Below are 24,923 nucleotides of genomic sequence, written 5' to 3' on the forward strand. Positions count from 1 at the left end.
TTTATCAAAGACTTTAGACTAATAGCTCGGCTGATACAAGAGCAGCCTACAGGATCCAATATAGAATTTGTATTAGGGTGCTATACCATTTAGTACTGATCCAAATAAAAATTGCATGTGCAAAGACTGAGTATTTAATGACTCAGTAAACCATAAGTAGTTATGTTCCAGATTCAGCTTTGTCACCTGAATCACTGGAAGGGAATTTAATTATATTCCATTATTTCATGGTTTGTTTAAATGCTAGTATGAGGGAATTTTCTGAAATTATACAGAAAGTTACAGAATGTAAAAGTATAGTAGAACTAAAGTTTCCCCCGCCCCTAGTCTTGTCTTTTTTCCAAGGCACATAGGAATACCTAAATTGATTATGAGGCAATGAACATAACAGGAGATGACACTGGCTACCTTTTGCTAATCAGAGGACAGAAAATAACATAATTAAGAAATAAGTGTACAATTGGAATCAGTAATTTGCTGTCTCAGATTATTCCATTTGTTAATATATAAAAAAGGTGTAAGTCAGGCACGTTATCAAGTAAGCTCTACAGCAACTAACCTAAATCAGTATATGGTACAGTTATCCTATTGTAAAATATAAAATGCACTGAAGTTCAAAAGTTAATCTGACTTTCAGTGAAGGAAAAGAAAAACATTATTTCTCCCAATTTGGGTCAGTTCAATTTTTTTGGAAATGACTGATTGCAGACAGAATCAGGCAGGTCCTTTAACACTCACACTCTTTCACCTTCAATTTGGAAGGAACAGTTGCTTTCTGATTTCTTTAATAACATATATATAAATAAAGTAATACAATTTCCTACATAAGGTGTTGCAACAGAGCTATTACAGAGATGACTCTGGGCTCCCCAATGGGCCTCATGGCACAAGACTAATGCAGCTATGTTTGACTCGCATTGGGTGGAAACAGAACATTGTCACAACACACAGACCCACCTTGCTCTTATTCACCTCCTACTAACCGGCTTGATGACCTTCAGCCCCACACTAAACTCCACAGCTAATTCCTCCAGAATAACCGGCCTAATTTATTTGTTTCTGCCATGGCTGTTCCAGCTTTCTCCAACCCCTCATCAAGGCACAGCAACACACACGTGCTCAACATGTACATTCAAGATTCTAAACTTAACAACTTAAACTTAAACTTAAACGCTATCAAATTTGCATGCATGTAAAAACTTTTTTTAAAGTTCAGGCTATGCCTAAACAGAAAACTATGCAATATTTTTAAAGCTAAGCAGTCCAGTTAGAAAAAATATTCACAAAAAGCCTCCAAGTGAGGTTATCAAATCCCCATCATTGGAGGTTTTAAAGAACAACTTAGTCAAACACATGGTCTAGGTTTACTTGATCCCGCCTTGGTGCACAGGACTTGACTAGATGACCTCTTAAGGTCCCTTCTGTGAAAGTAAAATGAATTATATTAAAGAAATAGAATGAATTAAAGAATGCTATATGTACCTTTAAGTAGAAATGAGAAATGCTGCAAGCCAGGGGGGCAGGAAAGCAGACATTAACTGCTTAACTTGCCACTTAAGGGCAATTGGTGAAGTATTAGTCTTAGATCGATAAGAGTTAACAAGGAAGCAGGATATGCATATTGTGCTCCATGCAAATTTAACAATTTTGCTCTCTCTGTCCCTTTGTTTAGTTCGCACCCTTTTATCTGTATAGATAAGACTGTTTGTTTGAATCTTGCATGGAGGCTCACATTATCTGAATGTATTAGCAGAGCGCTGTGCTAATAAAACAGAGTGGTCTGACAAACTATGAGTCCTGAGTCTAACTTTGACAATTTGGAGGTTCCACCAAGAGGGCAACCGTCTTCACTGGGGCTGTGTGATTTCTGACCGTTTTTGTAGGACGACCGTGGTAGCCGGCACCTGGGCATTTGGCCCGAGCGGTCCTCCTCCTGAACGGAAGGGCACACAGCCACAGTGAGGTCTACGCCATTGAACCTGTTGGTTCCCACTCTGTTCTGGTAGGGATCCCAGGATCTGGCATCAGGAATCTGGTCAGGTAATTATTTCTGTGTTTTGTCCGGACTGAGGACTGTCCTGTCTCTGTGTCTATCCGTCCTCCTGTGGAGTGTTTGAGTCTGGGTGCCATCTCCATCCGGGGATCGGCTGACCAAGGGGTTCCTGTCTCCGCGGTCTGAGTGAGTGAAATCTGCACAATCGCAGCCGCACCGCACCTTGGGTAAAACCCTTGGTGTGAAAGCAAGGGCGATTGAGTCAGTAGCCTGTGGCCTCCTTTTGTGTGCTGCACTGGGCATCGCTCTGACGAACCCTAATTTCCTTCTTGTGTGATTAGTGTGTGTAAAGTCCTCCTGTATTGGTAACCAGACGTCTAAGTCGGGACAGTTCCCTAAAGGAACGCCGGCTCAGTTTTAGGAAGGGTCCGGACTCCTGTAAATTTCTGGAAAAATGGTCTAGGCTAACTCAGGGAGATCCCAAAACTCAGTGGCCACTGTTAAAACCTTGGAACAAGGACCGAGTGGACATCTTAAAAAACAAACTCGGCCAGCCTAAAACTAAATTGGCTAAAGGAGAGGTTAATTGTTTCATGCAGTGGTGGGAAGAGGCAAATCGTAGGTGGACAAAATCAAAACTCGCCTCTCTCAAATATTCAAATAATAAATTAAAAGCTTTATTAAAAGCCTCCTCTCCCACCACCAGACTGAGCGCTCCCCTTCACCCTGTTCTCTGACAAAAAAAAAAAAAAAACACAACAACAACAACACAACCCCGGATCGATCCCAACTCCCTTCATACTCCCCTCTCATTGTAAAAAGGATAAAATGCCCCTTGTTCTGTTCCCCTTCGTTGTCTGCCTCAGAAACTGATTCTTTAGTGTTCCACTACCAATTCAGCAAGGAGGGTGGGCTCCTCAACTAGCCCCTACCCTTCCTGGTCCCTTTCCTTAAGCATTTCTTTCAAAATTGTGAAATGACCACAATATCACTCACAAAAATGGTTCATTGGAAAAAGCAGGATTGGGCCCAGACAAGCAGGCAAGCAACAGATAAAGAAACTAAAAAAAAAAAAAAACAGGTTGGAAGCCCTAAGGGCATAGTGTCAGGAGTAAGTGCAAGTATGAACCCCTGGAACAATACTTAAAATGGTGAAATCTGAGTTGATAAAGGTGTCATTTTGGGAAATAAACAAGTGATTTAAGGAAAGAGAGTGAAAAGTTAACTCTACAGAGGCTGGAGAGAATTAAACAGTTAAACTTTGTGAAAATGTTAAAAAGGATCTTGTTAAAAGAATTCTTGGTTTCTTTGCAGCCATTCTAAAGGAAAAATGGGCCCTTTTCCAGAGGAATGTCTGTAAATAATCCAGGTAAAGAGACTATCTAATTAAAATCATTTGACTATGGACAATTGAGTCAAATTTGCTAAAAGAACATGGGGGGGGGGGTTCTATTGGAACTTAACTGCCCCAAATGTATAAAGGTAATGTAATCTATGTACAGCTATGTAAAAACAAAGCAGTGTAAGAGGGATGTTAAGGGAGAGAAAATGTGTATGTATCTGTCTGTCTGTGGGAATATGGGAGGTTTGTAAAACTCCTGTTTTGTAAGTTTAAGATAAATTGGTTTTGTTTTGTTTATAATGCCACTAAAAATCCATTTGACTCTTTAATTCAAAGTTGCAAAACTGACAGACCTTTTTGCCAGACACAGGTAATCAGTGTTGGTTGACTTTGAGATTTGGTATTTAACCCTTAAGGGGTAACTTGATTCTTTACAAAATTTAAATGTTTTCAAATAAAGACCAAGTCATGACTGCAGCAGGACAGTCAAAATCAGAAAAATAGGGAGAGATTCTGGATTCTGTTTGTTTGTTTTTGTAACAAAATAGCAAATGAAAGCTGTAGGAAAAGAATAAAGACAGTGGCCCTCTGAAGCAACAGCAGGGGTGAGGTGCACAAAACAAAAAGAAGCAATGTTAGAAAGACTGAGCCTTAAAATGGCTCTGTGTAATCAGACTGTCACTTTGATAAGGGTACATAAAACTCTGTAAGAACAAAAGAAACAGTTACACCTTATGTAAAAATTAATATGGCTAATGTTTTAAAAGTTAAAGTATAGAAGGAATGTGCAGACGTGTGCAGTGTATATTATAGAATTGGGTAAAAGAAATGCAAATGAAACATGCTACTTAATTAAAATCCTATTAGGGCTCCAAAGGAGCCACAATAGACTGTGTTTTCTTTTTCAGATCTGTGTGTTTTGGAAGCAAGAGTTAAAAGTAATCAAAACTCTGGTAAAAGTTAATTGTGTTCCTTTTAAGACAGAGTCTCTGAGCTCTGCTAATGGTTTTGAATCCAAAAGCCAAGCCTGTGTGGATGCAAATTATCTAACTGATAAAGGAAGTGAGAGAACTGCCAGCACAAAGAAGTTGCAGATAAAGAACATATCTGGTCAGCAAACAAATTGTCTAAATAAAAGGCACGGTACAACAAGATACCTTTAATTAAAATAAATTTAATGTTAATAAGTACCCCTGTAACAATGTATAGTGTGTATGATTTTTGAAAAAAAAATCCTTTATGGTAATGATGCTTTTCAGCTGTTACCTGTGAACAAACCTAAAGCTTAATACAGCAGGAAAGAAATTGTTACCTTGGTCTGCTGTAAAGGGAAAACTGAGGTACACCACCTCATGGATTTAATGACTGAACAGTGGGATAATTTCCCCATAACTCTTAAAAGATAGAAGCCATTAAAACCTGGCCTGCCTATAGAACAAAAACACAGGAAAATATGGAGGTAATTCCTCTTGTTTTGCCTGCAATCAGCAAGGGTATTTGTAAAAGAAAGGAATATTTTAAGCAATAATGAATGCCACCCCAAAAGGGGTAGAAAAATGTTATTTTTGTCTTTCAGAAAAAGCTAATATCAGCTGCAGGACAACCTAATAAGAAACAAATAAAAGTGGGTATGCTTATCCATGCCTGTTGCTCCAAAGCCCTGTAGTAAAGACATCTCACTAGGATCCTGTATGTGGGATAAAATGAATAATGAGACCAAAGTACTGTATAATGGGCTATGTGTATGTGTTAATTCTTGGGGGGGGAAGTGTTTTAAAAGAATGGAAGTGTTAGCAACCTTCCAATAGACAAATGTAAATGTAATGTAAGTACTGTGTTTACAAAAGGTAACATAGTTCCGAACACAAACAAAAGGGCAATGTGGGAAACCGAACCATTCATATTATACATGCAAATGGCAACATGTTAAGAATTGCCACTGCAGAAAGACATAACAGCTTACCATTGGTATAATATATTTTCTGAATGGTCTCCCACAACTAATGGCGTACTAATGTTACTAACCCTAATTGTTTTTGATTTTAAATTGTATGTGGGTTTAATTGGAATGTTTGAAATGTGCTGTTGGATAAAACAAATGTATGCAAAGCTAGAGCCACAGGCCCAAATCACCTCCCAGTATTTTCTATTACGTGGACTAAATAAGAAGTGACATTGGCGATTAATAATCTTAGTGTCAAAAGGGGGATATGTAGGAGCAGGATTTTATAATGTCCCATAAGAATTAATGTATGATTTGATTTCATCCCTGTCAGCCACCCTTTTTGAATAGCAGAAAGGAATGACAGACCAGAACAATCCTTATGACTGATTATGGTCACCCTTTTGTTTTAGAATAAGTTATAATGTCTACTATGGTTTCCTATATGTATTACAAAGTAGGCCTCTAGTTAAATATACATTTCTTTGTTTTAAGGTTTAGTAAGTAAGAAACAGGATTCTCTATTGTGTCTATGTTAAGTAGATTAGAGGAACATTGAAGGCCTGGGTCTCAATGTAAATTGTCTTGGTTATTGATTGTAAAACTTAGCAAGGTTTAATTTGCAATGTCTTTTTGCTCCATATAAAATACTACTGTTTGTATTCTCAATCTGTGTGAATAAGGAATGTATGCATCAGGAAAAGATAAGGTGTGAAGGCCATTGTTATAGCCAGAGTCAAGGAAGAAGAAGTAAAGAGACTTAAAGGACATCAAAGAATCATCAGGTACTGCTTACTATCCAGATGGCTGTTAAACTGTCTGGCATCACAGCGTGCATACATGCTTCGCAGTATAAGAAGGCACCCCCAGCAAACCAATCACCTCAGGACCACGCAGAGTCAATTTTGACTCTAGAAAAAGATGTAGAGGAACAGCCTGCAATACCTTACCATCTATGCTCTCGTAAGGGTTGCCAGAAGCAGACGAGGACCTAAAGCAAGGCCCAAAAAGAAGCAGTAGTGAGCCTAGCGCCTGCTGCCTGGTGGATGTAAAACCGTGACTGCAGTTCCCTCAGTTGAGGTTGTCAGACCTGGAAGGGCCTTGCCTCCAACATGAGTGTCTGGTGGCGCCTGTTCCTCGGCTGCTGGTGTCTTAAGGTCTGGGGAGTCCACAATGACAATTCTTTTATCCCGCAGCAAGTGTGGATAGCTCAGACTCTTAATATTTCTAATTGCTGGGTCTGCAGCCACATCCCAGCTCACTCTCAAGCTGGTGTTCCTGTCCTGGCAATCCCACTCAATTCCCCAGACCTCACTGGAGGACCTCGTCCGTTTAACAAAACATGGAACAATAATGACACTTGGGAAGCAGTGGGAATAAATGTATCTAAATGGATAAGTGTGATGGAGGGAAAAGGTCATTGGTGTTGAGTGTGTAATGGACACGGCTGGATCTGGGAAAAAGCCGTTGCCTTCAGCATATTGTGGTCAATGGTGTATGGGATTATTCGAACAAAACTAAAGAGTGGCGGGTGGGTACGGGGATATGAATTTTTCTCGACCTGGGATCAAACAGAAAAATCAATCTCATGTTCCCCCTACAGTAATCTTAGTGAAAACAATACAATCTTTCAATGCCATGCAAATAACACCACTCCTCGTAAGGAGAATTACCCTGTGCCCTTCGGAGGATATTACTCCTCCTTTGTAGGCACCTATGTGACAAATGGGTGCAACCGACCCTTCCCAGCCTTAATAGGCCATCATTGGGTTTGTGGGACCAAAGCTTATACTGTGTTACCAGCTAACTGGTCAGGTATCTGTTATCCCGCCCGACTCTTCCCACAGTTCCGAGTGCTAGGGTCCTTCCCACGAGAACGCCTTCGTAATTTCAGGCGAAGAAGAAAGGACTTATCAGATGCCCAATGGTATGTAAATAACATAAGCCCCTTGACCTGGGAAGAGGCCATTGGCGGTTCCCTTATCCCACTTGGGGGAGTAATACACCATGCAAAAAGGCTCCTAAGGTTACAAGCAGTAGTTGAAATAATGGCAAATGAAACCGGAGAGAGTTTAAAGACCCTGGCCAAAGAAACAGGGGCGATCCGACAGATGGCCCTCCAAAACCGTCAGGCACTGGACATAGTGCTGGCGGCCAAAGGAGGGACCTGTGCTCTCATTGGAAAAGAATGTTGTGTGTTCATACCTGATGACACCAATGAGGTAATAGATCGCGCTAGTCACTTAGAACAAATTGCATATCTTCCCCATGAAGAGCCAAGTTCTTTATGGAAGTGGCTAAGTAACCTATTCAATTTCTCTGGCATAGGAAACTGGTTGTTTCAGGGAGCCCTGACTATCCTGTGTGGAATCCTAATGATTTTTGTATGTTTTCAGTTAATCTCCTGTTGTATCCAGAATTGTGTAAGGTATGCCACCCAGGTGACTGCCCCAAAACAGAGTGCTAATATGATGATGTTAAATATCACTGATGAACGAAGAGATAAAGAACTATTAATATGTGGAACCCAGTAATTGTTGGTCTTTGCCTAAGCTTGACCAAAAGGAGGGATTGTGAAAGTGAAATGAATTATATTAAAGAAATAGAATGAATTAAAGAATGCTATATGTACCTTTAAGTAGAAATGAGAAATGCTGCAAGCCAGGGGGGCAGGAAAGCAGACATTAACTGCTTAACTTGCCACTTAAGGGCAATTGGTGAAGTATTAGTCTTAGATCGATAAGAGTTAACAAGGAAGCAGGATATGCATATTGTGCTCCATGCAAATTTTACAATTTTGCTCTCTCTGTCCCTTTGTTTAGTTCGCACCCTTTTATCTATATAAATAAGACTGTTTGTTTGAATCTTGCATGGAGGCTCACATTATCTGAATGTATTAGCAGAGCACTGTGCTAATAAAACAGAGTGGTCTGACAAACTAGGTGCCACAAGTACTCCTGTTCTTTTTATGAGTCCTGAGTCTAACTTTGACACTTCCAACCCTACATTCCTATGATTCTGGAGCCTCTAGCTCCTTCTCCTAAAGAGAACGGACAAACTTAGGCCTGGTCTACAGTACGCGGTTATTTCAGAATTAGCTGAGTTATTTCGGAATAAAACTGATTCCATCCACACAACCAAACCATTTTTTTTTATTTTAAGGGCTCTTTAATCCGATTTCTGTACTCCACCTCAACAAGTGGAGTAGTGCTAAAATCGCGATTGCAGTTCCGGGTTACAGGTACTGTGGACACAATTCAACGTTATTGGCCTCCAGGAGCTATCCCAGAATGCTCCCTTGTAACTGCTCTTGACAACACTCTCAACTCCGATGCATTAGCCAGGTAGGCAATAAAAGCCCCGGGAACTTTTGAATCCTGTTTGGTCACCATCAGCACAGGTGACCATCAGCACAGTCCACTATCACAAGCAGCCATGCAGAGTCCACCATCACAAGAGACCACACAGTCCCGGATTCACAGACGAGCTCCAGCATGGTCTGAACGGGAGGTATTGGATCTCATCACACGTTGGGGAGATGAATCTATTATGGTAGAACTACATTCCAAAAAAAAGAAATGCAAATACGTACACTAAAGTCTCCTGGACCATGACCCTGAAGAGGGCACTTCTGGTGAGTGAGAGCCTGATCAGAGCCACGCGGTGGGAGCTGGGGGGAAACCCAGCCGGGCTGGGCTGTTCGTGTTTAGTTTAAAGGGCTCATCCCTGCTCAGAGCCTCATCGGAGCCATGCGGGGTGTGTGGGTGTGTGTGTGTGTGTGTGTGTGTGTGTGTGTGTGTGTGCTGAATTCTGTTGCCCAGCCATGTGTGATGGCTTACTCGCACCAAAGCAGCAGGCACTTCAGTATAAGAGGCAAAGTGCGACCTTGTACAGAAAGAACATGTGCTATGTACTATGAATTGCCTATTTCACTGAGAAAGAGTGTCCCCCGAGCTCATGCAGTCCTCCCACACTGATAGGGCCCAGCTGAATGCGTGGAGGCAAACAATTGCGGAGTCTCATAAAGCATTAAATGAACACAAAGAGAGGAGGGACGCGTGCAATGAGAGCAGGCAGGATGCTATGGTCAAGCTCATGGGGTAGAAAACTGACATGCTCCACTGTACGGTGGATCTAATGCGGGAAAGGCAGCAAGACCACAGACTGCCGCTGCAGGCCCTGTATAACCGCCTTCCCTCCTCCCTAAGTTCCATAGCCTCCTCACCCAGATGTCCAAGAACACGGGGTTGGGAGGCTACGAGGACCCACACACTCAACCCCAGAGGATTGCACAAACAGCAGAGACCTGGCATGTCTGAAATTTTGAGTTGGTTTCTGGACTTGTCCTTCCCTCCTCCTCCACCCCCATAACCCAATACCTCCCCCCGACTCCACCCCCCAGTCTACCTTCTGATTTCTCTCAGTGTGTTGTGCAACAAATAATAAAGAACAGTTTTTAAACAATTATGATTTTATTTTCTTTCATATGTATAGGGGGCGGGTAACTTCAAGAGAAACAAACACAACTGTCACACCAGACCCTGGCCATGAAACTGGCTTTCAAAGCTTCTCTGATGCGCAGCGCGCCCTGCTGCACTCTTCTAATCGCCTTGTTGTCTGGCTGTGTGAAATTGGCTACCAGGCGAATTGCCTCAACCTCCCACCCCACCATAAACGTCTCCCCCTTACTCTCACAGATATTGTGGAGCACACAACAAGCTGCAATTACAATTGGAATATTGGTTGTGCTGAGATCTAACAGAGTCAGTAAACTGCACCAGCGTACTTTCAAACGTCCAAAAGCACATTCTACCACCATTCTGCACTTGCTCAGCCTACAGTTGAACTGCTCCTTACTACTGTCCAGGGTGCCTGTGTAAGGCTTCATGAGCCATGGGAGCAAGGGGTAGGCTGGGTCTCCCAGGATAACTATTGGCATTTCAACATCCCCAACGGTAATTTTCTGGTCTGGGAAGTAAGTCCCTTTCTGCATCTGTTCAAACAGACCAGAGTTCCTGAAGATGCGAGCATCATACACCTTTCCCGGCCGTCCCATGTTGATGTTGGTGAAACATCCCTTGCGATCCACCAGTGCTTGCAGCACCATGGAAAAGTACCCCTTGCGGTTTATGTACTGGCCGCCCTGGTGTTCCAGGGCTAAGATAGAGATATGCGTTCCACCTATTGCCCCGCTACAGTTAGGGAACCCCAGTGCATTAAAGCCATCCACAATGGTCTGCACATTTCCCAAAGTCACTATTCTTGATAGCAGCTGGTCAATGATTGCGTTGGCTACTTGCAGCACAGCAGCCCCCACAGTAGATTTGCCTTCTCCAAACTGATTCCCGATTGACCGGTAGGCTATCGGGCATTAAAAGCTTCCAGTGGGCTATGGCCACTCGCTTCTCAACTGTGACGGCAGCTCTCATTTTGGTGTCTTTGCGCTTCAGGGCAGGGGACAGCAAGTCACAAAGTTCCATGAAAGTGGCCCTATGCATACGAAAGTTTTGCAGCCACTGGGAATCATCCCATACCTGCAACACTATGCGGTCCCACCAGTCTGTGCTTGTTTCCCGGGCCCAGAATCAGAGTTCCATGGCATGAACCTGACCCAACACCACCATGATCTCCCAATCACCACATACTCATCAGTATAGTAATCGCGCAGTCGTTGCTTCCTCGCCCGGTTTTGCAGGTATTGCACCTACTGCTGGATAATGCGCAAAGTATTTACAATGGTCAAAACTGCAGCGGAGATCTGAGCAGGCTCCATGCTTGCCACGCTAATCGCACCTGCACAGATAGTCATGGAAAAAGGGCGCAAAACGTAGGAGAGCAGAGTGGCAGCGGAAGAGGTGCTGTTCGGTTCATGATAGCCGAAAAAAGGCGGGAAATGGTTGTCTTCTGTAGCTTTCACGGAAGTGGGAGCCCAGGACAGACAACATGGAGAAGCTCAGTAGCGCGGCAAGAGCAGGAGAGCAGAGTTGGTGGCAGAAGCTGTGCTGCTCGGTTCACGATGGCCGAGCAGAGTTGGCAGCGGAAGTGGTTGATGAGGAAGAGAAAGAGTAGATACTTATAGAGATTACATAGAAAGATGAGAGGAAATGCGAGGTGGATTCATAGTACTAGGAGAGAAGTGATGCATTGTACTGCACCATCTGCTGAAAGCAGTATGGAGTCTGCAAGCCAAAAAGGCGCGGAACAATCGTCTGCTCTAGCTTTCACGGAGAGAGGAGCGACTGACGACACACACCCAGAAACACCCGCGAGAATATTTTTGCCCCATCATGCACTGGGAGCTTACCCCAGAATTCCAATGGGCGGCAGGGACTGTGGGAACTGTGAGATAGCTACTTACAGTGCACCACTCCGACATTAGATGCTAGCCTCAGTACTGTGGATGCACTCTGCCGAATTCATGTGCTTTAGTGGGGACACACAAGACCGAATGTATAAAATTGCTTCCGAAAATTCAAATAGAATAATTTCAAAATAATTTCGTACTGTAGACGTACCAGGTGCAAAGCCATCTAGGGCCAATGATCCTTTACAAGGAAAGTGACTGGGGTCCGGTGGTGCAGAACTCTTTCAGTCAAGCAGAAAAGGTGCCACAACTGGGTGGGAAATGGAGTGAGAGTTGATGTGCTGGGGGTGGATAAGAGAAAGGAAATGACAGAGGTTATGCATTTTTTAAGAAGCGCTAGGCTGACAGAGAGCACAAGAGAGATCTCGGAGGGAGAATCAGAATACAATGTGGGGTGGAGGAAAGAGGAATAGATATAAAGGAATGGAGGGAGAGGGGAGAGAGAGAGAGAGAGAGAGAGAGAGAGGGACCTACACACACGCAGAACAATGCAGAGACACTGCACAATCTATAACAGGAAAGACAAAGTGGTGTGAAGCCAGGAAAGGGAAAGAGGATTCATCAAAAGCAGAAGAGTGAGTTCCATCTTTAAGGTTTGTTAAAATAAAATTCTATATTTAGATTCCCATCAGCCATAAAACAGCCCCTATCCGTGAAAGCTCTAGGCACCTTGAACATACTTGAAAAATACAGACCAACAAAACCAAATAGGGCAGCTTCCCTCAAAGTGGAAAAAAGACCTCAAACCCTGACTGTGGTTCCAGCCAAAATATACCCAGCCCAGTTCACAGCTCATGCCTCTGTCCCCGAAAGCTTTGAAGAACTTAACTTTCCAGGGAGCCCGATCACACATGTTATCGCATGTTCACTGTGATGTTAATATTTATGAGTGGAGGCACTGATGACAATAGAAGTTTTACTTGATTAATGACTAGAAGATTTGACCCTCCAACTTTCTTTCAAGAGGAAGAGCTGCCCAGAGCACCTGTGCCTGTTTATTTTCCTTTCCTGCCTGCAGTGGCCCTGATATACCTCAGAAGTCTCCAATTTTTTTCTCAACTTTAAAACCTGGAATTTTCTTGGTGTTTAGTTTAACATATTCTCCTGTGAAAACTGTAACGCAATTACTGTAGTGTTGTGTTTAAGATCCTTCTGGAAAGTAACTAGCCTTTAAACAGAAGTAGGGTGACCAGACAGCAAGTGTGAAAAATCGGGTCGGGGTGGGGGGGTAAGAGAAGCCTCCATATATAAGAAAAAGACCCCAAAATCAGGACTGTCCCTCTAAAATCGGGACATCTGGTCACCCTAAACAGAAGTGAAAGCAGTGTTGCCAACTCTCATAATGTTGTCATGACTCTCATGATAATTATGGTTTTCCTTGAAGTCCCAGTTCCTGGAGTCAAGTGATATGTGGTGATTTCAGCCTTCATTCTTAAAGAAAAATGAAGTTTCTAGTCCTTGTGGCTCTGGAGAAAGCTTCAGTGCATGGTAAAGGCTCAAAAAGCAGAATGTAAATAAAAAGAACACCAAATCTATTATTTTTTACATAATCTCATTATTTTAAAGCCAATCTCATGATTTTTGGTGAGCCTGATTCATGATTTTTTGAACATTTGGGTTTGACAATACTATGAAAGTGACTTGAAAGTGTCAGTTTCATTCCTGTTTTAAGTCAGTTTCTAGTCTCTTATTTGTATTGGGGTAACACCCCTCAAGCCCAGGCAGGTGCATATAAACCCATGGGGTTTTACCCTAGTAAGATGTTTCCAAAAGTTAAATGATCTATTCCGAGTTTGATGAACTGAAAAAAAAAGTGATACAAAGTAATCTAGATTTTTCTTCAATTGTTGTATCAAAGAGTTAGTAACAAAGTAAGAATATACATTCAATTTTTAAACCTAACCAGTGTCCCTTAAGTGAATAGACACAAGATGGAACTTGTTAGTATTAGAGCTGAGTGGGTCTAATATTTATTTAATTCTCTCTCTTTATATAGGAATTAGAAATTATTATCTGACAGGAGCACTGTATCTAAGTTATCTGCAAAAAAAACCAAGAGTTTTTGGGTACCCAAGTAGCCTCTGGAATCACAGCTAAATCTGAAATGGCACCCCTGTCTAAGAAAGAAAGGCATTTAGTAACAATCAGCCTTATATCTGGCTTGTGAAAAGAGAAGAGTCCTGAAGATCTCTTCATAGAGCTAGTAAAGCATGGGCAGCAGCAGTTGAATCTCCAGCACTGTCCTAACAGCTAGTAGAGAGACAAGGTGGGTGAGGTAATATCTTTTATTGGACCAACTTCTGTTGGTGTGAGATGCAAGCTTTCGAGCTTACACCAAGCTCTTCTTCAGGTGATGTGACAAAACCACCACATCACCTGTGGGTGAACACTTTTCACAAAGCAATCACTCTATATCTGACCTATCATTCCTCATCCTCAAAGGAAACCTGTACCAACACTTACAAAAGATGAGCCTGGGAGCTTAACTTCATAACTTTGCTAGACACTAGAAGTCATGGACTGAATAGAGACACTGGATTTATGGTTTATGATAATCTACAACCCACTAGCCCCTCCTAATCCCAGCTGCTTTCCCCCCTATGACTGGGGCGGTATTAAAGGGCCACTCACCTAGAATGGTCCCCTGAAATATGCGTTAACTATTTATGCTAAACAATCTGTTCCATCTTGAATTTGGCTGTGGCACTCTGAGGCCATGGCTACACTTGCAGCTGTAGAGCGCTTTGGGTTAAACCAGCCTTCAGAGAGCGCACTAGGGAAAGCGCTCAAGTCTGTCCACACTGACAGCTGCAAGCGCACATTTGCGGCATTTGCAGCGCCATTGGGAGTGGTGCATTATGGGCAGCTATCCCAGCGTTCAAGTGGCTGCAACATGCTTTTCAAATGGGGGGGGAGGTGGAGTGTGTGGTTTGTATGTGGGGAAAGAGAGAGAGTGGGTTTTTGGAGTGCTGAGAGTGTGTCAGCACGCAATCTTGTAAGTTCAGATCCCCCTAGGCCCCCTGCCTCACTCACTCACTCAGTAAATGTTTGCTTTGCCCCGTTGCAGATAAGCAGCCGCTGTCTGAAACGGAACTCTGAAAAGGCACTTCCGCATTCCTCAGCCAATTTCACAACAAAGAGAAGAGAGGCCACTTGACTTAAGGGGATTATGGGAAGTTTCCAGAGGTCAGTCAGACCGCTTTAACTTAACTCCCTGTTTACACTGGCCCTGGGGCGTCTCAGCCAATACGTAACAGTCGTTATCCCTCTCGTGGAGGTGGAGTACCAGGAGCGCTTTAGCCAGGGAGTCAGAGCACTCTACGTGCCTTGCCAGTGTGGACAGGGAGTAAGGTAGAGTGCTCTGGGAGGCTTTATTGTGGTATAAAGTGCCAGTGTAGCCAAGCCCTGAGTAAAGCTACATCCACACTAGAAGCACTACTGTGGCGCAGCTGCACTGTGCCACTGTAGCACTTCTGGTGAAGACACTCAATAGGAGAGAGCTCTCCTGTTGGCTTAATTACTCCACCTCCCATGAGAGGTGGTAGCTACATTGACAGGAGAAGCTCTCTCGCCAATGTAGCACTGTCTACACTGGCACTTACGTCAGTATAACTTACGTCGGCCAAGAGTGTGGATTATTCACTCCCCTGAATGACATAAGTTATACCAAAGTAAGTTCTAGTGTAGACAAGGGCTAAGTTTCCCAGACCTGAAGAAGAGGTCTGTGTAAACTTGAAAGGGTCTCTCTCTCACCAACAGAAGTTGGTCCAATAAAAGATATTACCTCATCCACCTTGCCACTCTAATTTTGTCAATTGTTCATTAGAAGTATAGTTTATGAAAGTATATTACATCACAGTTACCTTTACTTAGTACCAAATGCCATTCTGATTAAAAAAATTAGCACAATACAATATGAATAAAGCATAAATTAAATGGATCAGGAACTGGCTGACAGATCTCACAAAGTAGCTGCCAATGGAGAATAATCATCATGATTGAATTGGGCAGGGCCGGCCCACAAAACATTTTGGCACCTGAGGTGGGGAGCTCAAATGACGCTCCCATGCCCCCTTGCTTGGGCCAAAACTTGGAAAGGTCTCAATTCTGCCTTCTTCCTGTTCTACTCCTCTCATGGTACTGCTCTGCTACCTACCCCAATAAAGGAGAACTAACAACTTAAAATGCCTTGTTCAAAAATTTTAAGTAACACTTAACTTTCAAATGCCTGAACAGCAAATGTAACTTTTCTTGGCTGCATAGTAACACTGGCATTTTCATCTGTTTGAATAATCAAAGTGATGCTTTCCGTGCCTTCTTGGTTGCAAAGATTTGAACTGCTTCCTGATGAAGGTCCTCAGTCTGGGCCAGCTCATGCTGTATTGAGATGGTTGCAAGGCCGACCAGCCTCTCCTGTGTCATCGTGGAGTGTAGAAGTGTATTAATTAACTTCAGCTTGGAGAAGCTGCGTTCTCCACTGGCAACTGTTACAGGAAGTGTTAGAAGTATGCGCAGAGCAACAAAAGCATTTGGAAAGAGGGTGGTCATCTTATTTGTGCACATATATTCCAGAACAGCCTTTAGAGTTGATCCTGCTGAAATGTATCTTGAAAGGGCTTTCAGTGCATCACCTATATCACTCGCATCAATATCACTCATGTCATCATGTGTCAACACTGTCTCTAGTGCCCTGCATTGCTGGTATAGGTCTTCTTCAGGAATAGTGAGGAGTTTGGGAGTTTATCGTACAACATCCCAAATATACTGCTGTGTTCCTTGAGCTGCATGAAACGTTCTTCAACTGACTGTATTGCACAATCTAGCACCTGATTAAAGAATTCAACTATGAATTGTTGTTTGGGGTCTCTTATGGGATTATCCCATGCCTCATAATCAAAATATCTTCTTCTTCAGTGACTCTTGTATTCTTGAATGGGTGGGAAAATAACTTCAGTGTGAAGTTCCTCTGCCAACTTCTGTGCACTCTTCAGAACGTTTTGAAATCCCTCATCTGACCGGTAAGACTGTAGGTATGACTTTGCTTTGTCCAGTTGTTCCATTGCTCCAGATATATCAAGGTCAACACCTTGGAGTCTCTTGCTTACAATATTTATTTCAAAACAATATATCATGCCACAACACTAAGCCATACAGAAATTTGAAGTTATGTATGTTTCTGGTGATTCCATTTCCCTTTGCCACTGTTTGCCCACAAACAGTTCCTGTCATAGCATTATCCTCATAGCTTTATTGCCTCCACTCGACTTTCCCATCGTGTGGCACTCAGTGGTTTCAGCGTCAGAGACGATGTTCCCAGATGTGCTTCAAAATTTGCCATCTATCAATTGATGCAGAGAAAAATACATTGATGTTCTTAATTACATTAAAAAATTCTGCAGCCTCACTAGAAGCTGATGCTGCATCACGGACCACCAAGTTCAATGAATGAGAACTGCACGTGACAAAAAAAACTTGAGGGTTTAACTCTCAGATCCGTGTCTGCACTCCTCTGTTCTTTCCTCTCATGTTGGCAACATTATCATAACCCTGACCTCTCATGTCAGCTATCACAATTCCTGTATCTTCCAGCTTTTTAAGAAGCACATTTGTCATACCAGCTCCTGTAGTATCATCAATGTCAATACATTCTAGAAAATGCTTTCTGACAGTAACCATTGCAGGGACATTTTCACTAGGTTCTGTTGTTGTTACAAAACTAGGGTGACCAGATCACCCAGGTCAAATATCGGGACGCAGGGGACGGGGGGGGACAGAGGGGAGAAAAAAATGGCGGCAGAGCAAAAAAAAAAAAAAAAAAAAAAAACCAACAAACCCCCACCCCCCATTCCTCCTCCCTCCGCAAGCGCTGGAGGGAGGCCTGGGAGACGCAGGGGAGCGCGGGACTCAGGAGCAGCCGCTGCTGCAGCTCCCATTGCCCGAGGGGAGAAAGCAGCCGCTGGCCAAGCACGTGGCGCTTGGCGGCTGCGGTTCCGGCACCTGCGAACCCACCGAGCCCGGGCCTACTGCGGGGACCCAGCAGCGCGCACGCTGCACGTGCCCAGCCCCTGGCCAGTTGCGTCTGGGCTGGCTGCCCAGCTGGTGCAAATCCCGCAGGCGGCCCTGGAGTGAGGGCAGCAGGCCCCAGCACCCCCGTCCCGCTCGGGTCCCACAGGGGAACGAACGGGGCTGCCGATGCCTCCGCCCCAGGGCCGCCCGCAGGATTGCACCAGCTGGGCAGCCAGCCCAGACGCGACTGGCCAGGGACTGGGCGCAGCATGCGCGCTGCTGGGTCCCCGCAGCAGGCCCAGGCTCAGTGGGTTCGCGGGTGCCAGAGCCGCAGCTGCCGAGCACCACGTGCTTGGCCGCTTCCTCCCCCCGCGGCAGTGGGAGCTGCAGCAGTGGCTGCTCTCGAGTCCCGCTGCCCAGGTGGGGAGAACAGCTGCTGCCTGGCCCCGCAGGCCACCCCCCTACTCTCCCTCCAGGTACCGCGCCCGAGTCCTGCCTGTGCTCAGGAGCCAATGGAGGAGAGAGGGGGCGGAGTTGGGGGGGGGGGCATGAGCCCTTCTGGGCTCCGCTTGTGCGCGGCAGCCTTGCTTGTTTGTCCAGTGTCCCAACCTAACATTGGTCAGGACGCGGGACAAACAAGCAAATATCGGGACAGTTCCGATAAAATCGGGACGTCTGGTCACCCTATTAAAAAACGCACCATTAAAGTCATTTGCTCCGTATGGCTGATGTCAGGTGTGCAGTCCAGAATAACGGAGCAATATCTTGCTGACTTCAGATCTGCCACAATCTTCTGTTTGACTTTTATTGCCAGTAACTGTAGGATCTCATTTTGAATTGTTTTTCCAAGGTAGTGCTGTGTGTACATTTGTTGGGTGGTGACTCGTCTTAGATGCTCCTGGAGTACAGCATCAAACAGCCATCAGCTGCACAATTTTAAGGAAGTTTCCATTGTTTGACACATACAGCTGATCTGAAGTGCCACGCAGTGCTAGGTTTTGGGTAGCAAACATTCTCACAATGGCAATGAGCCTTTTCAGAACATTTTGCAGGTAAAGAGACTTTGATGTAATCTTCTCTTGATGCTGATCATCTATGGTGGCCTTTAACCTTAGTCTCATCTCAAGCTCTCTCCACCTATGGAATGCTCTCTGGTGATTTGCTGCCTTCTCATGGAATGCCAGATTTCTAGTCAGATTTTTCCAGTCCTTTGTTCCTGTAGAACCCAATGTAGCTGGAACATTAGACTGGAAGAATTTGTAACAAAAACAGTATGCAGCATTCTGGGTTTTTGAGTACATAAGCCATGGCCTCTCCACTTTGTCACCATTTGGGGATTTCACACCAGTAATGTGTTGGATGGAAACTTCTATTTTCATTGTCTTTGGGAAACGAAGTTTTTCACTTGCTGTGGCCCATGCAGTACAAGGAAGTCCCTCAGGCTATTGCTCAAGTGGGTCCACAGTCCTGGATCATCTAGACTTAAGGAACTAAACTCAGCAGCAGCTGTTTCTTGCGCCTCCACCACACTCTTCTCTGATCTACACTTTTCTTCAGGAATGTGCATGTTTACATCCATTTGAGATGGAGATATAGATGCTGCAGTAGCTGCCAGGTCACCTGCACTCTGATTAACTGGAAGATCAGGCATCTCCTCACCACTCACATCCTCACTGGGGCCGGAAGGCTCACCGTGAATGTTTGTGTCTATGTATCTCAGGAGAGCTCCTTCCTGCTTAGATAGAAAAGCTTCCTTCGCTTTCTTTCTTTTTCTGAATGCTGCCCCACAGGGGCGTTTTCTTCTTTCACTCATGACTGCTGTTCTGTGCAAGCTATAGTGGCTCTCTACACTCAGTTGAAGGGGACAAATAAGCAGACTGGTAGCAGGGCCTGAGTGAGGGAAGATATCAGCGTCTTAAGGGCCTAACTGGCTCCTACTACTTCTGTTGACTGCCTGTTCTCCTCAAGTGGGTTCAGGGAAGCAGCAGGAAACAGGAAGGTCCCTGAGAAACTGGTGTTAATCAGTCAAGGCTCCTGGGGGTGCTAGAGAGGTACATAAGAGGCTCTTCCTCCTCCTCTCTCTCCCTGCAGCTCCTGCTGCTTTCTGTTATTCCCTCTCACCTTTTCTCCTGCCTGCCTGTTATGTCTCTTGTGCCCTCCTTCCTCCAGCACAGCACTCCACCATCTCTGTGCATCTAGAGCAGAGAGAATACATATGCACCAGCAGCAGACACAATTTTCTACACTCTGGGTCCTAGTGGTGCCCCCCACAGTCTGGCACCTGAGGCAGCCGCCTCAGTTCGCCTCATGGTAAGGCCCGCCCTGGGGGACTGGTTTTGGCCTGATGCTAGTCGACATTTTCATCAGCAATCCTGAAGTAAATATAAAGTCACCGTTGATAATATTTGCAGATGACAAAGATTAGCAGAATGGTAAGTAATGAGGACAGGACAGTCATACTGTGTGATTTGGATCATTTGATAAGCTGGGCCCCTTCAAATAAAATGTGTATTAATACAGCCAAATACAAGGTCATCCATCTAGAAACAAGAAATGCAGGCCATACCCACAGAATGGTGGGGGGGGGGGGGGGGGGCGGGGGGCTGTAGCCAGGAAAGGATGTAGGGGTCATTGCAGAGTAACAGCACCACCTGAACTCCTAGTATGATGCTGTGGCCAAAAAAAAAAAAAAAAAGGGTCTACATGATTCTTAGATACCAGGAAATAATGCATAGCTGTAGGCAGGTGATTTTACCTCTGTATACAGAATTGGTGAGACTGAGACTGGAATACTGTACTGCATACAGTTCTGGTGTCCACACTTAAAAAAAAAGATGTTGGAAAAATTAGAGAGGGTGCAGAAAAAGCCACAAAAATGATTGAAGGCTGGGGAAAATGCCATACAGCAAGAGATCTAAAGAGTTCAATCTTTTTAGTTTAGCAAAAAGAAGACTGATTAGGGTGTATAAGTATCTTAATAGTGGGGGGAAATACCTGGTACTAAAAGGGCTCTTTAATCCATAGCAAGAAGGGCATAACAAAAAAAAAATGGCTAGAAGTTAAAGCCAGATGTATTGCAATTAGAAATAAAGGAGCAAGCTTTTAGTAGTGAGGGTAATTAATCATTGAAACAAAACTAAAACTACCAAGGGAATTGGTAGTCTCTCCATTTCTTGATGTCTTTAAATCAAGACTGGCTGCTTTTCTGGGAAATATGCTTTAGCCCAGTGTTTCTCAAACTTTTGTACTGGTGACCCCTTTCGCATTGCAAGCCTCTGAGTGCAACCCCCCTTTTTTATATATTTAACACCATTATAAATGCTGGAGACAAAGCGAGGTTTGGGGTGCAGGCTGACCGCTCATGACCCCCCATGTAATAACCTCCTGACCCCCAGTTTGAGAACCCCTGCGTTAGCCAAACAAAAGTTATTGGGCTCAGTATGGGAGTAACTGGGTGAAATTCAATGGCCTGTGACATATAGGAAGTCAGAGTAGATGATCTAATGCTTCCTTCTGGCCTTAAAAGCTGTTACTGAATATATGAATCATTGCTTTATGCCCTGAGTCCTCCACATCTAAACACATAATGTATCCCCGTGCCTACTACAGATAGTAGCAATGTGTACACAGTTGCATTTAACACCACTTTCATATCATATTCAGGCTACACTCAAAGCAACAGTTAAACAATAAACTTTCTCACTGTCTCGTTTCCCTGCTCAAATCAGTAGACAAATAAAGAAACTCAGGGAACTGCAAGGATTTATGGCTAACAAAGAAATAAAGTGCTCCTTCAGTAATCCCATTTGACTTTAATCTATACTAGATGAGATAGCCTACCATATAGAAACAATGAGAAGACGATCCAAAAATTTATTGCAACCAAGATATTACTAGCTATCTTCAGGCTAGAGTAAATCCAATGAGCACTTACTCAAAGAGACTATGACAATAATCAGCACAGGGCTGGCACAGGGAGTAAGAATTGAAAATGTTTGATACTCAGGCCTTGGCTACACTTGCAGATGTACAGCGCTGTGAGTTAAACCTGACTTCGTGCAGCTGAGTAGGGAAAGCGCTGCAGTCTGTCCATACTGACAGCTGCCCAGCACACTGTCGTGGCCACATTTGCGGCAATTGCAGCGCTATTGGGAGCGGTGCATTATGGGCAGCTATCCCACAGAGCACCTTTTCCCATTCTGTTGCCGTGGGTTGTGGGAAGGGGGCATGGGTGCGGGGCAGTCTGGGTCCTGTCCCAATGCCCCGTGATGCATCACTTCGCATCCCAGAAATCCCTTTGTTTCCATCCACCTTTGGTGCCATCTTTCAACGGTTTCTGTGCAGCGCAATCTGTGTGCGGGAAATGTAGCCTGAACTGCTGAGGTGTATGCTGACTTATCTCGCCAGCACGTCACGTTTGGCTGTCAAACTATTCCTTAAGATCCAAAGTGACAGTGAGAGTGAGGAGTCCGGCGATGCTATCAAGCCGCGTAATGCGTGACGACATGAAATTGCTTGTGGCATTCACGGACATGCTCAGCACCATGGAACGCTGCTTTTGGGCTCGGGAAACAAGCACCGAGTGGTGGGATCACATCGTCATGGAAGTCTGGGATGACAAGCAGTGGCTGCAGAACTTTCGGATGAGAAAAGCCACTTTCATGGGACTGTGTGAGGAGCTTGCCCCCACCCTGCAGCGCAAGGACACGAGATTGAGAGCTGCCCTGCCAGTGGAGAAGTGGGTGGCTATAGCAATCTGGAAGCTGGCAACTCCAGACAGCTACCGGTCGGTCGCAAACCAGTTTGGAGTGGGAAAGTCGACCGTTGGAATAGTGTTGATGCAAGTTTGCAAGGCCATTAATCGCATCCTACTCAGAAGAACCGTGACTCTGGGTAACGTGCAGGAAATAGTGGATGGCTTTGCACAAATGGGGTTCCCTAACTGTGGAGGGGCGATAGATGGGAGGCACATTCCTATTCTGGCACCACCCCACCTAGGATCCCAGTACGTGAATCGGAAGGGGTATTTCTCTATGGTTCTCCAGGCGCTTGTGGATAACTGTGGGCGTTTCACTGACATTAACACAGGCTGGCCCGGAAAGGTGCGTGACGCACGCATCTTTCGGAACACTTGGCTGTTCAGGAAGATGCAGACCGGGACTTTTTTCCCAGAGCGGAAGATCAGGGAAAGGGAAGTTGAAATGCCCCTTGTGATCGTTGGAGATCCCACTTACCCGTTAATGCTGTGGCTCATGAAATCCTACACAGGGAGTCTTGACAGCAGCAAGGAACGGTTCAACTACAGGCTGAGCCGGTGCTGAATGACTGTGGAGTGTGCCTTTGGCCATTTAAAGGATCTCTGTATGGGAAGCTGGACTTGGCCGAAAACAGCATCCCCGTGGTTATACCTGCGTGCTGTGCCCTCCATAATATTTGTGAAGGGAAGGGTGAAAGCTTCACTCAGGCATGGACCTCTGAGGTTCAACACCTGGAGGCTGAATTTGCACAGCCAGAGAGCAGGGCTATTACAGGGGGCCAGCGCGGGGCTGCAAGGATTAGGGATGCCTTGAGGGAGCAATTTGAGGCTGAAAGCCAGTGGTGATATCTGGTGCCCTGCACGGGAGTGAAGTGCAGTAGTTCCAATCTTTAGGAATCAGTGTCTGCTAAGCAGACAAGCAGACTTGCAGTGCCTGTTTATTTCCTGGGTTAAGGAGTCTTTTACTTTATGCAATAATAAAGAATGTTTTCAAAGCCAAAGAATCCATTTATTGAAAAGAAACAAGGGGGTGGAGTGGGGAACGGTACAATCACAGATTCGCGTATGTCCTGTCTGGTGTGCTGTGCAGTGAGTGCTGCACTTCAGGATAGCTATAGTGGATGGTGATGGGGGTTGAGTGCAGAGGGTAAGGGTCGTGGTTTTCAGGGCTGGGTAGTGAAGATACTGGTGTCGGAGGCAGCGGGTGGCGTGAAGAACACGGAAGTTGGGGAAAGTAGGATGGAAGTGACATTGGGGCACAACGGAAAGAGTTTTGGAACAAGGGCTGTGTGGGGGGTGGCGTTTCAGGTACTGCTCCTCTTTCTGCATGGCTACGAGCTCCTGGATAGCGTCTGCTTGGCGCTCCAGGATGCATATGAGCTGATCCGTGCTTTGCCGCCGGTGCGCTGCATTTTCCTGGTGGATCCTGCTTTCTCTCTCCCTCCAGTTCTGTGCTTTCTCATTCTCTTTAGTAGATTGCCGCATCACTTCTTGCAGCATGTCTTCTTTGCTTTTTCTCAGTCTCTTCCTGAGTCTTTGCAGTCTCTGAGCAGGCGATAAGAGGGATGGCTGAGGTCTCAAGGTTGATGCTGCTGTATAGGCAAAATGCAACATTTAACAGAGGCAGCATTGTTTATACCAGACAGAGTAATGATTCTCCCTGCACTTCAGGAGTAGAAAAACACACAGGGTCTACACAATAGCATAATTTTCCCATTCAAAACAGAGCACACATCCCACGGGAGCCTCAAAATGGTAAGGAGGACTGATTGTTTCAGGGCTGCACTGTCCTCTGGGTTTCTGTGCCTTGGGGAAAGCCAACAGCTTCAGTGGGAACCTACACTGAACACTGTCCCAACATTTTCCACAGGAGTTCGTCCTGGACGCTGCTGAGGGTGACCTGGGAAGCAAAGGAGGGTCTTCTACTGCAATGCGGCTTCTGCCCTGGCCCATATGCAGCTTGCCTGTGTGTAGCAATGGTCCCCCCACCCCTCGCGGCACTGTGGCGGGGACACGTTAGCCTGGCTGGGACAAGGACCACGGTTGCTCTCCTGATAAACCTGTGCAAGCGCATTGCACACGTTCTGGATGAGACATTCGAGGAGATTACCGAGGCCGATTACCGCGATGTGATAAACCACATCAATGCACTATTCCGCATCTAGGCATGCATACCTAACCCTCCTCTCCCAAAGAGCCCACACCGAAAAAATTCCTTCCCGGAAAAAAACCCACTTACCGGGAACCTGCTCTTCTGTTTGTCCTCCACCAAGTACCGGCCGCTGCGACTGGGTACCTTCCTCCTGGCTCAAGAAGAGCTCCTGGCTGCATGGCTCCAGGGATTCCGGGGTGTCTCCATCCAGTCCACCACCATCACTCCCGTTTTCCTCCTCCTCCTCCCCCCCCACACCGGCTCTGAAGTGTCCATGGTGGTGCTCGGAGTGGAGGTGGGGTTAACCCCAAGTATCGCATCCAGCTCTTTGTAGAATCGGCAGGTCACGGGGGGAGCACCCGAGCGAC

Source organism: Chrysemys picta, chromosome 3 (assembly GCF_011386835.1).
Source record: "Chrysemys picta bellii isolate R12L10 chromosome 3, ASM1138683v2, whole genome shotgun sequence".
Classification (NCBI taxonomy): domain Eukaryota; kingdom Metazoa; phylum Chordata; order Testudines; family Emydidae; genus Chrysemys; species Chrysemys picta.